Genomic DNA, 15,778 nt, shown 5'->3' with positions numbered 1-15,778 from the left:
TTTTAACTTTTTTTTTACATTCTTTATAGTGAGAGTCGATGGAAGAAAGGTCCCATTTTTCACAGTTAACTTTTTTGAGCTCTTATTACTCCGTCATACTTTCACTTTGAAACTTCATTCAAACTTTATAATGTTCATCTATCTTTGAACTTTCATTGGTGAAAAAGTTGTTTTGAAAAAGTTTATACTTTTTAAAATATTTAACTTTATTTATAGTTTTTTCCTCCCATTGACAATGTATGGGATTTATCTCTAAATCAACCTCACTTTTGCAGCCTCATTACTCTGGCATACTTTGTCGTAGAAACGTGATTTAAACTTTAGAAAGCTCACACGACTCTGGACTTTTTCGTGGTTCAAACCGTATTCGAATACGTTAAACGGTTTTTCCGAAATCGCAGTTCAATCGCAGGCCGTTTCGCCTAATTAGTGCCAACTTAGAGTGCGGGCTTCTTTCACTAGAGTGCGTAGAACAGAAAATCTTTCCTTGAAAATTTACCAAACAAATTGCCGTCCCGGCCAAAATATTCACTTTACACGCATGTTCTTTGGTCATTTTGTAGCCACACATGTCCTCTTTCACACAATGTGACCACCAAAACACAGAGACATACAGAATGTGAACTACGGCCTTTTAAGTGACACAAATACAGTCAATCTGCTCATTGACATCCATTGTAGAAATCTTACGAGGAAATTATCGCGATGACAATTCTTAACTCGCTCTTATAACCACATTTTCGATCGTACCAACACCACAATCGCACATGGTGTACCTCAATATCTCAGGCCACTCACAGCGAAAGAATTATTTGCATTCGACTTTTACTTTTTGCGATAGAGCAATTTGTTCGGGCATAGTTTCCCCCCATTCAAGACCATTCAAGACCATTCAAGATCAAGACCTTCAAGTTGCGCGCCACTTGTTTGTCTTTTACACTTCCACAGCTGAGACATATAAGAGCTTAATTACAGGGCTGAAATTAAAGTTACAAGATCTCAATGAGTTGCTCTGCGATACCTTGTGGGCTTGTAGGTCTGCTATTTGTGCAATTGGATGGCCTTTACACAGCTCTCGCAAGAGCACGCACGCACGCATGCACGCACGCACACACACACCCTGTCTTCCTATTGGCTGGCCTTTACACAGCTCTCGCAAGTGCACGCACGCACGCACGCACGCACGCACACACACACGTTTATAAAAAAATATTTTCAAAAAAAATAAAAAAAATAAAAAAACTTAAAAAAAATAAAAATAAAATAAAAAAAATGAAAAGAAATGAAAAAAAAATAAAAAAAATGAAAAAAATGAAAAAAATGAAAAAAAAATGAAAAAAATTGAAAAAAATGAAAAAAATGAAAAAAAATGAAAAAAATGAAAAAAATGAAAACTTAAAAATATTTTTTTTCTTTTTTACTTAAAAAGAAAAAACTTCAATTTTTTAGTTTTTTTTTTTTTTTTTTACGTTTAAAGAAAAACTTTAAAAACACTTCTACAACTTCCACATACTTTATATGCGAAAAAAATGAAAAAAATGAAAAAATTGGAAAAAATTGAAAAAAATTGGATTTTTTTTTTTTTTTATTAAATTTTTGAAAACTTTAACTTTTTTTTTAAACTTAAAAAGAAAAAACTTTTAATAAGAAACTTAATATTATTATTTTTTTACATTTAAAGAAAAATCTTAGACCATTATGAATAATCATTGTGTTTATGCTTTTAAAGATAGGCCTATATGCTATTTGCACCTTCTTTTACATGTAAAAGTATGCTATTTCTGTTAAGCTCATGAATGCTTTTATATGTATACTCCATTGGATTTACTCTTTTTTTTCTTTTTCTTTTTTACCTTTTCTTAATTCATCAAGAACACATTGTAAAGCATTATTCATACATTACAAATAATTAGTAGACAGTAATACTTTACTTACTTTATTCTGCCACTTTTTGGGCATCGTACTACTTCCACATACTTTATTCCGCTTTATGCAGTTATTTATGCTTATTCTTTTTACCAATTTTTATACATTTTTAAACTTTTCTTTTAGCTTTAATACATTTTCTACTGTACATTATATACATTGCGTCTTTTGGCGAGCCCACGCAGTTTCTGCAGGGAACTGCTTTCTAGTTTAACTTAAACGCCCAATGCATTCTCTATGGCAATAGCACAAACTTTGGCATGCTACTAGTCCTACATACTTAAACCTACCAACCCCATTCTAGCCTACTTAGGTTCATCTTACGGTGGACATGTTTGCCTGAAAAGGAATCTTTGAAAGGTGTCATCGTTTTAGAAATATAGTGCTTTCAAATTTGAGACTTTTAACATGGGGCTCAATGGCAGATTTTGGCACGTCAAAAAATCACTTTCACCTAGAAACTCCATTCACACTTTTTATTATTCAGCTTACTGTGGAGACACATGCTGGAACTTTTTACTTTGAAATGTTTTGTCGTTTCTGAGTTATTTAACTTAAACGCCCAATGCATTCTCTATGGCAATAGCACAAACTTTGGCATGCTACTAGTCCTACATACTTAAACCTACCAACCCCATTCTAGCCTACTTAGGTTCATCTTACGGTGGACATGTTTGCCTGAAAAGGAATCTTTGAAAGGTGTCATCGTTTTAGAAATATAGTGCTTTCAAATTTGAGACTTTTAACATGGGGCTCAATGGCAGATTTTGGCACGTCAAAAAATCACTTTCACCTAGAAACTCCATTCACACTTTTTATTATTCAGCTTACTGTGGAGACACATGCTGGAACTTTTTACTTTGAAATGTTTTGTCGTTTCTGAGTTATTTAACTTAAACGCCCAATGCATTCTCTATGGCAATAGCACAAACTTTGGCATGCTACTAGTCCTACATACATAAACCTACCAACCCCATTCTAGCCTACTTAGGTTCATCTTACGGTGGACATGTTTGCCTGAAAAGGAATCTTTGAAAGGTGTCATCGTTTTAGAAATATAGTGCTTTCAAATTTGAGACTTTTAACATGGGGCTCAATGGCAGATTTTGGCACGTCAAAAAATCACTTTCACCTAGAAACTCCATTCACACTTTTTATTATTCAGCTTACTGTGGAGACACATGCTGGAACTTTTTACTTTGAAATGTTTTGTCGTTTCTGAGTTATTTAACTTAAACGCCCAATGCATTCTCTATGGCAATAGCACAAACTTTGGCATGCTACTAGTCCTACATACTTAAACCTACCAACCCCATTCTAGCCTACTTAGGTTCATCTTACGGTGGACATGTTTGCCTGAAAAGGAATCTTTGAAAGGTGTCATCGTTTTAGAAATATAGTGCTTTCAAATTTGAGACTTTTAACATGGGGCTCAATGGCAGATTTTGGCACGTCAAAAAATCACTTTCACCTAGAAACTCCATTCACACTTTTTATTATTCAGCTTACTGTGGAGACACATGCTGGAACTTTTTACTTTGAAATGTTTTGTCGTTTCTGAGTTATTTAACTTAAACGCCCAATGCATTCTCTATGGCAATAGCACAAACTTTGGCATGCTACTAGTCCTACATACTTAAACCTACCAACCCCATTCTAGCCTACTTAGGTTCATCTTACGGTGGACATGTTTGCCTGAAAAGGAATCTTTGAAAGGTGTCATCGTTTTAGAAATATAGTGCTTTCAAATTTGAGACTTTTAACATGGGGCTCAATGGCAGATTTTGGCACGTCAAAAAATCACTTTCACCTAGAAACTCCATTCACACTTTTTATTATTCAGCTTACTGTGGAGACACATGCTGGAACTTTTTACTTTGAAATGTTTTGTCGTTTCTGAGTTATTTAACTTAAACGCCCAATGCATTCTCTATGGCAATAGCACAAACTTTGGCATGCTACTAGTCCTACATACTTAAACCTACCAACCCCATTCTAGCCTACTTAGGTTCATCTTACGGTGGACATGTTTGCCTGAAAAGGAATCTTTGAAAGGTGTCATCGTTTTAGAAATATAGTGCTTTCAAATTTGAGACTTTTAACATGGGGCTCAATGGCAGATTTTGGCACGTCAAAAAATCACTTTCACCTAGAAACTCCATTCACACTTTTTATTATTCAGCTTACTGTGGAGACACATGCTGGAACTTTTTACTTTGAAATGTTTTGTCGTTTCTGAGTTATTTAACTTAAACGCCCAATGCATTCTCTATGGCAATAGCACAAACTTTGGCATGCTACTAGTCCTACATACTTAAACCTACCAACCCCATTCTAGCCTACTTAGGTTCATCTTACGGTGGACATGTTTGCCTGAAAAGGAATCTTTGAAAGGTGTCATCGTTTTAGAAATATAGTGCTTTCAAATTTGAGACTTTTAACATGGGGCTCAATGGCAGATTTTGGCACGTCAAAAAATCACTTTCACCTAGAAACTCCATTCACACTTTTTATTATTCAGCTTACTGTGGAGACACATGCTGGAACTTTTTACTTTGAAATGTTTTGTCGTTTCTGAGTTATTTAAGTTAAACGCCCAATGCATTCTCTATGGCAATAGCACAAACTTTGGCATGCTACTAGTCCTACATACTTAAACCTACCAACCCCATTCTAGCCTACTTAGGTTCATCTTACGGTGGACATGTTTGCCTGAAAAGGAATCTTTGAAAGGTGTCATCGTTTTAGAAATATAGTGCTTTCAAATTTGAGACTTTTAACATGGGGCTCAATGGCAGATTTTGGCACGTCAAAAAATCACTTTCACCTAGAAACTCCATTCACACTTTTTATTATTCAGCTTACTGTGGAGACACATGCTGGAACTTTTTACTTTGAAATGTTTTGTCGTTTCTGAGTTATTTAACTTAAACGCCCAATGCATTCTCTATGGCAATAGCACAAACTTTGGCATGCTACTAGTCCTACATACTTAAACCTACCAACCCCATTCTAGCCTACTTAGGTTCATCTTACGGTGGACATGTTTGCCTGAAAAGGAATCTTTGAAAGGTGTCATAGTTTTAGAAATATAGTGCTTTCAAATTTGAGACTTTTAACATGGGGCTCAATGGCAGATTTTGGCACGTCAAAAAATCACTTTCACCTAGAAACTCCATTCACACTTTTTATTATTCAGCTTACTGTGGAGACACATGCTGGAACTTTTTACTTTGAAATGTTTTGTCGTTTCTGAGTTATTTAACTTAAACGCCCAATGCATTCTCTATGGCAATAGCACAAACTTTGGCATGCTACTAGTCCTACATACTTAAACCTACCAACCCCATTCTAGCCTACTTAGGTTCATCTTACGGTGGACATGTTTGCCTGAAAAGGAATCTTTGAAAGGTGTCATCGTTTTAGAAATATAGTGCTTTCAAATTTGAGACTTTTAACATGGGGCTCAATGGCAGATTTTGGCACGTCAAAAAATCACTTTCACCTAGAAACTCCATTCACACTTTTTATTATTCAGCTTACTGTGGAGACACATGCTGGAACTTTTTACTTTGAAATGTTTTGTCGTTTCTGAGTTATTTAACTTAAACGCCCAATGCATTCTCTATGGCAATAGCACAAACTTTGGCATGCTACTAGTCCTACATACTTAAACCTACCAACCCCATTCTAGCCTACTTAGGTTCATCTTACGGTGGACATGTTTGCCTGAAAAGGAATCTTTGAAAGGTGTCATCGTTTTAGAAATATAGTGCTTTCAAATTTGAGACTTTTAACATGGGGCTCAATGGCAGATTTTGGCACGTCAAAAAATCACTTTCACCTAGAAACTCCATTCACACTTTTTATTATTCAGCTTACTGTGGAGACACATGCTGGAACTTTTTACTTTGAAATGTTTTGTCGTTTCTGAGTTATTTAACTTAAACGCCCAATGCATTCTCTATGGCAATAGCACAAACTTTGGCATGCTACTAGTCCTACATACTTAAACCTACCAACCCCATTCTAGCCTACTTAGGTTCATCTTACGGTGGACATGTTTGCCTGAAAAGGAATCTTTGAAAGGTGTCATCGTTTTAGAAATATAGTGCTTTCAAATTTGAGACTTTTAACATGGGGCTCAATGGCAGATTTTGGCACGTCAAAAAATCACTTTCACCTAGAAACTCCATTCACACTTTTTATTATTCAGCTTACTGTGGAGACACATGCTGGAACTTTTTACTTTGAAATGTTTTGTCGTTTCTGAGTTATTTAACTTAAACGCCCAATGCATTCTCTATGGCAATAGCACAAACTTTGGCATGCTACTAGTCCTACATACTTAAACCTACCAACCCCATTCTAGCCTACTTAGGTTCATCTTACGGTGGACATGTTTGCCTGAAAAGGAATCTTTGAAAGGTGTCATAGTTTTAGAAATATAGTGCTTTCAAATTTGAGACTTTTAACATGGGGCTCAATGGCAGATTTTGGCACGTCAAAAAATCACTTTCACCTAGAAACTCCATTCACACTTTTTATTATTCAGCTTACTGTGGAGACACATGCTGGAACTTTTTACTTTGAAATGTTTTGTCGTTTCTGAGTTATTTAACTTAAACGCCCAATGCATTCTCTATGGCAATAGCACAAACTTTGGCATGCTACTAGTCCTACATACTTAAACCTACCAACCCCATTCTAGCCTACTTAGGTTCATCTTACGGTGGACATGTTTGCCTGAAAAGGAATCTTTGAAAGGTGTCATCATTTTAGAAATATAGTGCTTTCAAATTTGAGACTTTTAACATGGGGCTCAATGGCAGATTTTGGCACGTCAAAAAATCACTTTCACCTAGAAACTCCATTCACACTTTTTATTATTCAGCTTACTGTGGAGACACATGCTGGAACTTTTTACTTTGAAATGTTTTGTCGTTTCTGAGTTATTTAACTTAAACGCCCAATGCATTCTCTATGGCAATAGCACAAACTTTGGCATGCTACTAGTCCTACATACTTAAACCTACCAACCCCATTGTAGCCTACTTAGGTTCATCTTACGGTGGACATGTTTGCCTGAAAAGGAATCTTTGAAAGGTGTCATCGTTTTAGAAATATAGTGCTTTCAAATTTGAGACTTTTAACATGGGGCTCAATGGCAGATTTTGGCACGTCAAAAAATCACTTTCACCTAGAAACTCCATTCACACTTTTTATTATTCAGCTTACTGTGGAGACACATGCTGGAACTTTTTACTTTGAAATGTTTTGTCGTTTCTGAGTTATTTAACTTAAACGCCCAATGCATTCTCTATGGCAATAGCACAAACTTTGGCATGCTACTAGTCCTACATACTTAAACCTACCAACCCCATTCTAGCCTACTTAGGTTCATCTTACGGTGGACATGTTTGCCTGAAAAGGAATCTTTGAAAGGTGTCATCGTTTTAGAAATATAGTGCTTTCAAATTTGAGACTTTTAACATGGGGCTCAATGGCAGATTTTGGCACGTCAAAAAATCACTTTCACCTAGAAACTCCATTCACACTTTTTATTATTCAGCTTACTGTGGAGACACATGCTGGAACTTTTTACTTTGAAATGTTTTGTCGTTTCTGAGTTATTTAACTTAAACGCCCAATGCATTCTCTATGGCAATAGCACAAACTTTGGCATGCTACTAGTCCTACATACTTAAACCTACCAACCCCATTCTAGCCTACTTAGGTTCATCTTACGGTGGACATGTTTGCCTGAAAAGGAATCTTTGAAAGGTGTCATCGTTTTAGAAATATAGTGCTTTCAAATTTGAGACTTTTAACATGGGGCTCAATGGCAGATTTTGGCACGTCAAAAAATCACTTTCACCTAGAAACTCCATTCACACTTTTTATTATTCAGCTTACTGTGGAGACACATGCTGGAACTTTTTACTTTGAAATGTTTTGTCGTTTCTGAGTTATTTAACTTAAACGCCCAATGCATTCTCTATGGCAATAGCACAAACTTTGGCATGCTACTAGTCCTACATACTTAAACCTACCAACCCCATTCTAGCCTACTTAGGTTCATCTTACGGTGGACATGTTTGCCTGAAAAGGAATCTTTGAAAGGTGTCATCGTTTTAGAAATATAGTGCTTTCAAATTTGAGACTTTTAACATGGGGCTCAATGGCAGATTTTGGCACGTCAAAAAATCACTTTCACCTAGAAACTCCATTCACACTTTTTATTATTCAGCTTACTGTGGAGACACATGCTGGAACTTTTTACTTTGAAATGTTTTGTCGTTTCTGAGTTATTTAACTTAAACGCCCAATGCATTCTCTATGGCAATAGCACAAACTTTGGCATGCTACTAGTCCTACATACTTAAACCTACCAACCCCATTCTAGCCTACTTAGGTTCATCTTACGGTGGACATGTTTGCCTGAAAAGGAATCTTTGAAAGGTGTCATCGTTTTAGAAATATAGTGCTTTCAAATTTGAGACTTTTAACATGGGGCTCAATGGCAGATTTTGGCACGTCAAAAAATCACTTTCACCTAGAAACTCCATTCACACTTTTTATTATTCAGCTTACTGTGGAGACACATGCTGGAACTTTTTACTTTGAAATGTTTTGTCGTTTCTGAGTTATTTAACTTAAACGCCCAATGCATTCTCTATGGCAATAGCACAAACTTTGGCATGCTACTAGTCCTACATACTTAAACCTACCAACCCCATTCTAGCCTACTTAGGTTCATCTTACGGTGGACATGTTTGCCTGAAAAGGAATCTTTGAAAGGTGTCATCGTTTTAGAAATATAGTGCTTTCAAATTTGAGACTTTTAACATGGGGCTCAATGGCAGATTTTGGCACGTCAAAAAATCACTTTCACCTAGAAACTCCATTCACACTTTTTATTATTCAGCTTACTGTGGAGACACATGCTGGAACTTTTTACTTTGAAATGTTTTGTCGTTTCTGAGTTATTTAACTTAAACGCCCAATGCATTCTCTATGGCAATAGCACAAACTTTGGCATGCTACTAGTCCTACATACTTAAACCTACCAACCCCATTCTAGCCTACTTAGGTTCATCTTACGGTGGACATGTTTGCCTGAAAAGGAATCTTTGAAAGGTGTCATCATTTTAGAAATATAGTGCTTTCAAATTTGAGACTTTTAACATGGGGCTCAATGGCAGATTTTGGCACGTCAAAAAATCACTTTCACCTAGAAACTCCATTCACACTTTTTATTATTCAGCTTACTGTGGAGACACATGCTGGAACTTTTTACTTTGAAATGTTTTGTCGTTTCTGAGTTATTTAACTTAAACGCCCAATGCATTCTCTATGGCAATAGCACAAACTTTGGCATGCTACTAGTCCTACATACTTAAACCTACCAACCCCATTCTAGCCTACTTAGGTTCATCTTACGGTGGACATGTTTGCCTGAAAAGGAATCTTTGAAAGGTGTCATCGTTTTAGAAATATAGTGCTTTCAAATTTGAGACTTTTAACATGGGGCTCAATGGCAGATTTTGGCACGTCAAAAAATCACTTTCACCTAGAAACTCCATTCACACTTTTTATTATTCAGCTTACTGTGGAGACACATGCTGGAACTTTTTACTTTGAAATGTTTTGTCGTTTCTGAGTTATTTAACTTAAACGCCCAATGCATTCTCTATGGCAATAGCACAAACTTTGGCATGCTACTAGTCCTACAAACTTAAACCTACCAACCCCATTCTAGCCTACTTAGGTTCATCTTACGGTGGACATGTTTGCCTGAAAAGGAATCTTTGAAAGGTGTCATCGTTTTAGAAATATAGTGCTTTCAAATTTGAGACTTTTAACATGGGGCTCAATGGCAGATTTTGGCACGTCAAAAAATCACTTTCACCTAGAAACTCCATTCACACTTTTTATTATTCAGCTTACTGTGGAGACACATGCTGGAACTTTTTACTTTGAAATGTTTTGTCGTTTCTGAGTTATTTAACTTAAACGCCCAATGCATTCTCTATGGCAATAGCACAAACTTTGGCATGCTACTAGTCCTACATACTTAAACCTACCAACCCCATTCTAGCCTACTTAGGTTCATCTTACGGTGGACATGTTTGCCTGAAAAGGAATCTTTGAAAGGTGTCATCGTTTTAGAAATATAGTGCTTTCAAATTTGAGACTTTTAACATGGGGCTCAATGGCAGATTTTGGCACGTCAAAAAATCACTTTCACCTAGAAACTCCATTCACACTTTTTATTATTCAGCTTACTGTGGAGACACATGCTGGAACTTTTTACTTTGAAATGTTTTGTCGTTTCTGAGTTATTTAACTTAAACGCCCAATGCATTCTCTATGGCAATAGCACAAACTTTGGCATGCTACTAGTCCTACATACTTAAACCTACCAACCCCATTCTAGCCTACTTAGGTTCATCTTACGGTGGACATGTTTGCCTGAAAAGGAATCTTTGAAAGGTGTCATCGTTTTAGAAATATAGTGCTTTCAAATTTGAGACTTTTAACATGGGGCTCAATGGCAGATTTTGGCACGTCAAAAAATCACTTTCACCTAGAAACTCCATTCACACTTTTTATTATTCAGCTTACTGTGGAGACACATGCTGGAACTTTTTACTTTGAAATGTTTTGTCGTTTCTGAGTTATTTAACTTAAACGCCCAATGCATTCTCTATGGCAATAGCACAAACTTTGGCATGCTACTAGTCCTACATACTTAAACCTACCAACCCCATTCTAGCCTACTTAGGTTCATCTTACGGTGGACATGTTTGCCTGAAAAGGAATCTTTGAAAGGTGTCATAGTTTTAGAAATATAGTGCTTTCAAATTTGAGACTTTTAACATGGGGCTCAATGGCAGATTTTGGCACGTCAAAAAATCACTTTCACCTAGAAACTCCATTCACACTTTTTATTATTCAGCTTACTGTGGAGACACATGCTGGAACTTTTTACTTTGAAATGTTTTGTCGTTTCTGAGTTATTTAACTTAAACGCCCAATGCATTCTCTATGGCAATAGCACAAACTTTGGCATGCTACTAGTCCTACATACTTAAACCTACCAACCCCATTCTAGCCTACTTAGGTTCATCTTACGGTGGACATGTTTGCCTGAAAAGGAATCTTTGAAAGGTGTCATAAATTTAGAAATATAGTGCTTTCAAATTTGAGACTTTTAACATGGGGCTCAATGGCAGATTTTGGCACGTCAAAAAATCACTTTCACCTAGAAACTCCATTCACACTTTTTATTATTCAGCTTACTGTGGAGACACATGCTGGAACTTTTTACTTTGAAATGTTTTGTCGTTTCTGAGTTATTTAACTTAAACGCCCAATGCATTCTCTATGGCAATAGCACAAACTTTGGCATGCTACTAGTCCTACATACTTAAACCTACCAACCCCATTCTAGCCTACTTAGGTTCATCTTACGGTGGACATGTTTGCCTGAAAAGGAATCTTTGAAAGGTGTCATCGTTTTAGAAATATAGTGCTTTCAAATTTGAGACTTTTAACATGGGGCTCAATGGCAGATTTTGGCACGTCAAAAAATCACTTTCACCTAGAAACTCCATTCACACTTTTTATTATTCAGCTTACTGTGGAGACACATGCTGGAACTTTTTACTTTGAAATGTTTTGTCGTTTCTGAGTTATTTAACTTAAACGCCCAATGCATTCTCTATGGCAATAGCACAAACTTTGGCATGCTACTAGTCCTACATACTTAAACCTACCAACCCCATTCTAGCCTACTTAGGTTCATCTTACGGTGGACATGTTTGCCTGAAAAGGAATCTTTGAAAGGTGTCATAGTTTTAGAAATATAGTGCTTTCAAATTTGAGACTTTTAACATGGGGCTCAATGGCAGATTTTGGCACGTCAAAAAATCACTTTCACCTAGAAACTCCATTCACACTTTTTATTATTCAGCTTACTGTGGAGACACATGCTGGAACTTTTTACTTTGAAATGTTTTGTCGTTTCTGAGTTATTTAACTTAAACGCCCAATGCATTCTCTATGGCAATAGCACAAACTTTGGCATGCTACTAGTCCTACATACTTAAACCTACCAACCCCATTCTAGCCTACTTAGGTTCATCTTACGGTGGACATGTTTGCCTGAAAAGGAATCTTTGAAAGGTGTCATCGTTTTAGAAATATAGTGCTTTCAAATTTGAGACTTTTAACATGGGGCTCAATGGCAGATTTTGGCACGTCAAAAAATCACTTTCACCTAGAAACTCCATTCACACTTTTTATTATTCAGCTTACTGTGGAGACACATGCTGGAACTTTTTACTTTGAAATGTTTTGTCGTTTCTGAGTTATTTAACTTAAACGCCCAATGCATTCTCTATGGCAATAGCACAAACTTTGGCATGCTACTAGTCCTACATACTTAAACCTACCAACCCCATTCTAGCCTACTTAGGTTCATCTTACGGTGGACATGTTTGCCTGAAAAGGAATCTTTGAAAGGTGTCATCGTTTTAGAAATATAGTGCTTTCAAATTTGAGACTTTTAACATGGGGCTCAATGGCAGATTTTGGCACGTCAAAAAATCACTTTCACCTAGAAACTCCATTCACACTTTTTATTATTCAGCTTACTGTGGAGACACATGCTGGAACTTTTTACTTTGAAATGTTTTGTCGTTTCTGAGTTATTTAACTTAAACGCCCAATGCATTCTCTATGGCAATAGCACAAACTTTGGCATGCTACTAGTCCTACATACTTAAACCTACCAACCCCATTCTAGCCTACTTAGGTTCATCTTACGGTGGACATGTTTGCCTGAAAAGGAATCTTTGAAAGGTGTCATCGTTTTAGAAATATAGTGCTTTCAAATTTGAGACTTTTAACATGGGGCTCAATGGCAGATTTTGGCACGTCAAAAAATCACTTTCACCTAGAAACTCCATTCACACTTTTTATTATTCAGCTTACTGTGGAGACACATGCTGGAACTTTTTACTTTGAAATGTTTTGTCGTTTCTGAGTTATTTAACTTAAACGCCCAATGCATTCTCTATGGCAATAGCACAAACTTTGGCATGCTACTAGTCCTACATACTTAAACCTACCAACCCCATTCTAGCCTACTTAGGTTCATCTTACGGTGGACATGTTTGCCTGAAAAGGAATCTTTGAAAGGTGTCATAGTTTTAGAAATATAGTGCTTTCAAATTTGAGACTTTTAACATGGGGCTCAATGGCAGATTTTGGCACGTCAAAAAATCACTTTCACCTAGAAACTCCATTCACACTTTTTATTATTCAGCTTACTGTGGAGACACATGCTGGAACTTTTTACTTTGAAATGTTTTGTCGTTTCTGAGTTATTTAACTTAAACGCCCAATGCATTCTCTATGGCAATAGCACAAACTTTGGCATGCTACTAGTCCTACATACTTAAACCTACCAACCCCATTCTAGCCTACTTAGGTTCATCTTACGGTGGACATGTTTGCCTGAAAAGGAATCTTTGAAAGGTGTCATCGTTTTAGAAATATAGTGCTTTCAAATTTGAGACTTTTAACATGGGGCTCAATGGCAGATTTTGGCACGTCAAAAAATCACTTTCACCTAGAAACTCCATTCACACTTTTTATTATTCAGCTTACTGTGGAGACACATGCTGGAACTTTTTACTTTGAAATGTTTTGTCGTTTCTGAGTTATTTAACTTAAACGCCCAATGCATTCTCTATGGCAATAGCACAAACTTTGGCATGCTACTAGTCCTACATACTTAAACCTACCAACCCCATTCTAGCCTACTTAGGTTCATCTTACGGTGGACATGTTTGCCTGAAAAGGAATCTTTGAAAGGTGTCATCGTTTTAGAAATATAGTGCTTTCAAATTTGAGACTTTTAACATGGGGCTCAATGGCAGATTTTGGCACGTCAAAAAATCACTTTCACCTAGAAACTCCATTCACACTTTTTATTATTCAGCTTACTGTGGAGACACATGCTGGAACTTTTTACTTTGAAATGTTTTGTCGTTTCTGAGTTATTTAACTTAAACGCCCAATGCATTCTCTATGGCAATAGCACAAACTTTGGCATGCTACTAGTCCTACATACTTAAACCTACCAACCCCATTCTAGCCTACTTAGGTTCATCTTACGGTGGACATGTTTGCCTGAAAAGGAATCTTTGAAAGGTGTCATCGTTTTAGAAATATAGTGCTTTCAAATTTGAGACTTTTAACATGGGGCTCAATGGCAGATTTTGGCACGTCAAAAAATCACTTTCACCTAGAAACTCCATTCACACTTTTTATTATTCAGCTTACTGTGGAGACACATGCTGGAACTTTTTACTTTGAAATGTTTTGTCGTTTCTGAGTTATTTAACTTAAACGCCCAATGCATTCTCTATGGCAATAGCACAAACTTTGGCATGCTACTAGTCCTACATACTTAAACCTACCAACCCCATTCTAGCCTACTTAGGTTCATCTTACGGTGGACATGTTTGCCTGAAAAGGAATCTTTGAAAGGTGTCATCGTTTTAGAAATATAGTGCTTTCAAATTTGAGACTTTTAACATGGGGCTCAATGGCAGATTTTGGCACGTCAAAAAATCACTTTCACCTAGAAACTCCATTCACACTTTTTATTATTCAGCTTACTGTGGAGACACATGCTGGAACTTTTTACTTTGAAATGTTTTGTCGTTTCTGAGTTATTTAACTTAAACGCCCAATGCATTCTCTATGGCAATAGCACAAACTTTGGCATGCTACTAGTCCTACATACTTAAACCTACCAACCCCATTCTAGCCTACTTAGGTTCATCTTACGGTGGACATGTTTGCCTGAAAAGGAATCTTTGAAAGGTGTCATCGTTTTAGAAATATAGTGCTTTCAAATTTGAGACTTTTAACATGGGGCTCAATGGCAGATTTTGGCACGTCAAAAAATCACTTTCACCTAGAAACTCCATTCACACTTTTTATTATTCAGCTTACTGTGGAGACACATGCTGGAACTTTTTACTTTGAAATGTTTTGTCGTTTCTGAGTTATTTAACTTAAACGCCCAATGCATTCTCTATGGCAATAGCACAAACTTTGGCATGCTACTAGTCCTACATACTTAAACCTACCAACCCCATTCTAGCCTACTTAGGTTCATCTTACGGTGGACATGTTTGCCTGAAAAGGAATCTTTGAAAGGTGTCATCGTTTTAGAAATATAGTGCTTTCAAATTTGAGACTTTTAACATGGGGCTCAATGGCAGATTTTGGCACGTCAAAAAATCACTTTCACCTAGAAACTCCATTCACACTTTTTATTATTCAGCTTACTGTGGAGACACATGCTGGAACTTTTTACTTTGAAATGTTTTGTCGTTTCTGAGTTATTTAACTTAAACGCCCAATGCATTCTCTATGGCAATAGCACAAACTTTGGCATGCTACTAGTCCTACAAACTTAAACCTACCAACCCCATTCTAGCCTACTTAGGTTCATCTTACGGTGGACATGTTTGCCTGAAAAGGAATCTTTGAAAGGTGTCATCGTTTTAGAAATATAGTGCTTTCAAATTTGAGACTTTTAACATGGGGCTCAATGGCAGATTTTGGCACGTCAAAAAATCACTTTCACCTAGAAACTCCATTCACACTTTTTATTATTCAGCTTACTGTGGAGACACATGCTGGAACTTTTTACTTTGAAATGTTTTGTCGTTTCTGAGTTATTTAACTTAAACGCCCAATGCATTCTCTATGGCAATAGCACAAACTTTGGCATGCTACTAGTCCTACATACTTAAACCTACCA

Source organism: Protomyctophum parallelum (genome assembly GCF_964188405.1).
Source record: "Protomyctophum parallelum genome assembly, chromosome: 10".
Lineage (NCBI taxonomy): Eukaryota > Metazoa > Chordata > Actinopteri > Myctophiformes > Myctophidae > Protomyctophum > Protomyctophum parallelum.
The sequence above is the reverse complement of the archived record's forward strand: the minus strand, read 5'-3'. Positions refer to the sequence as shown.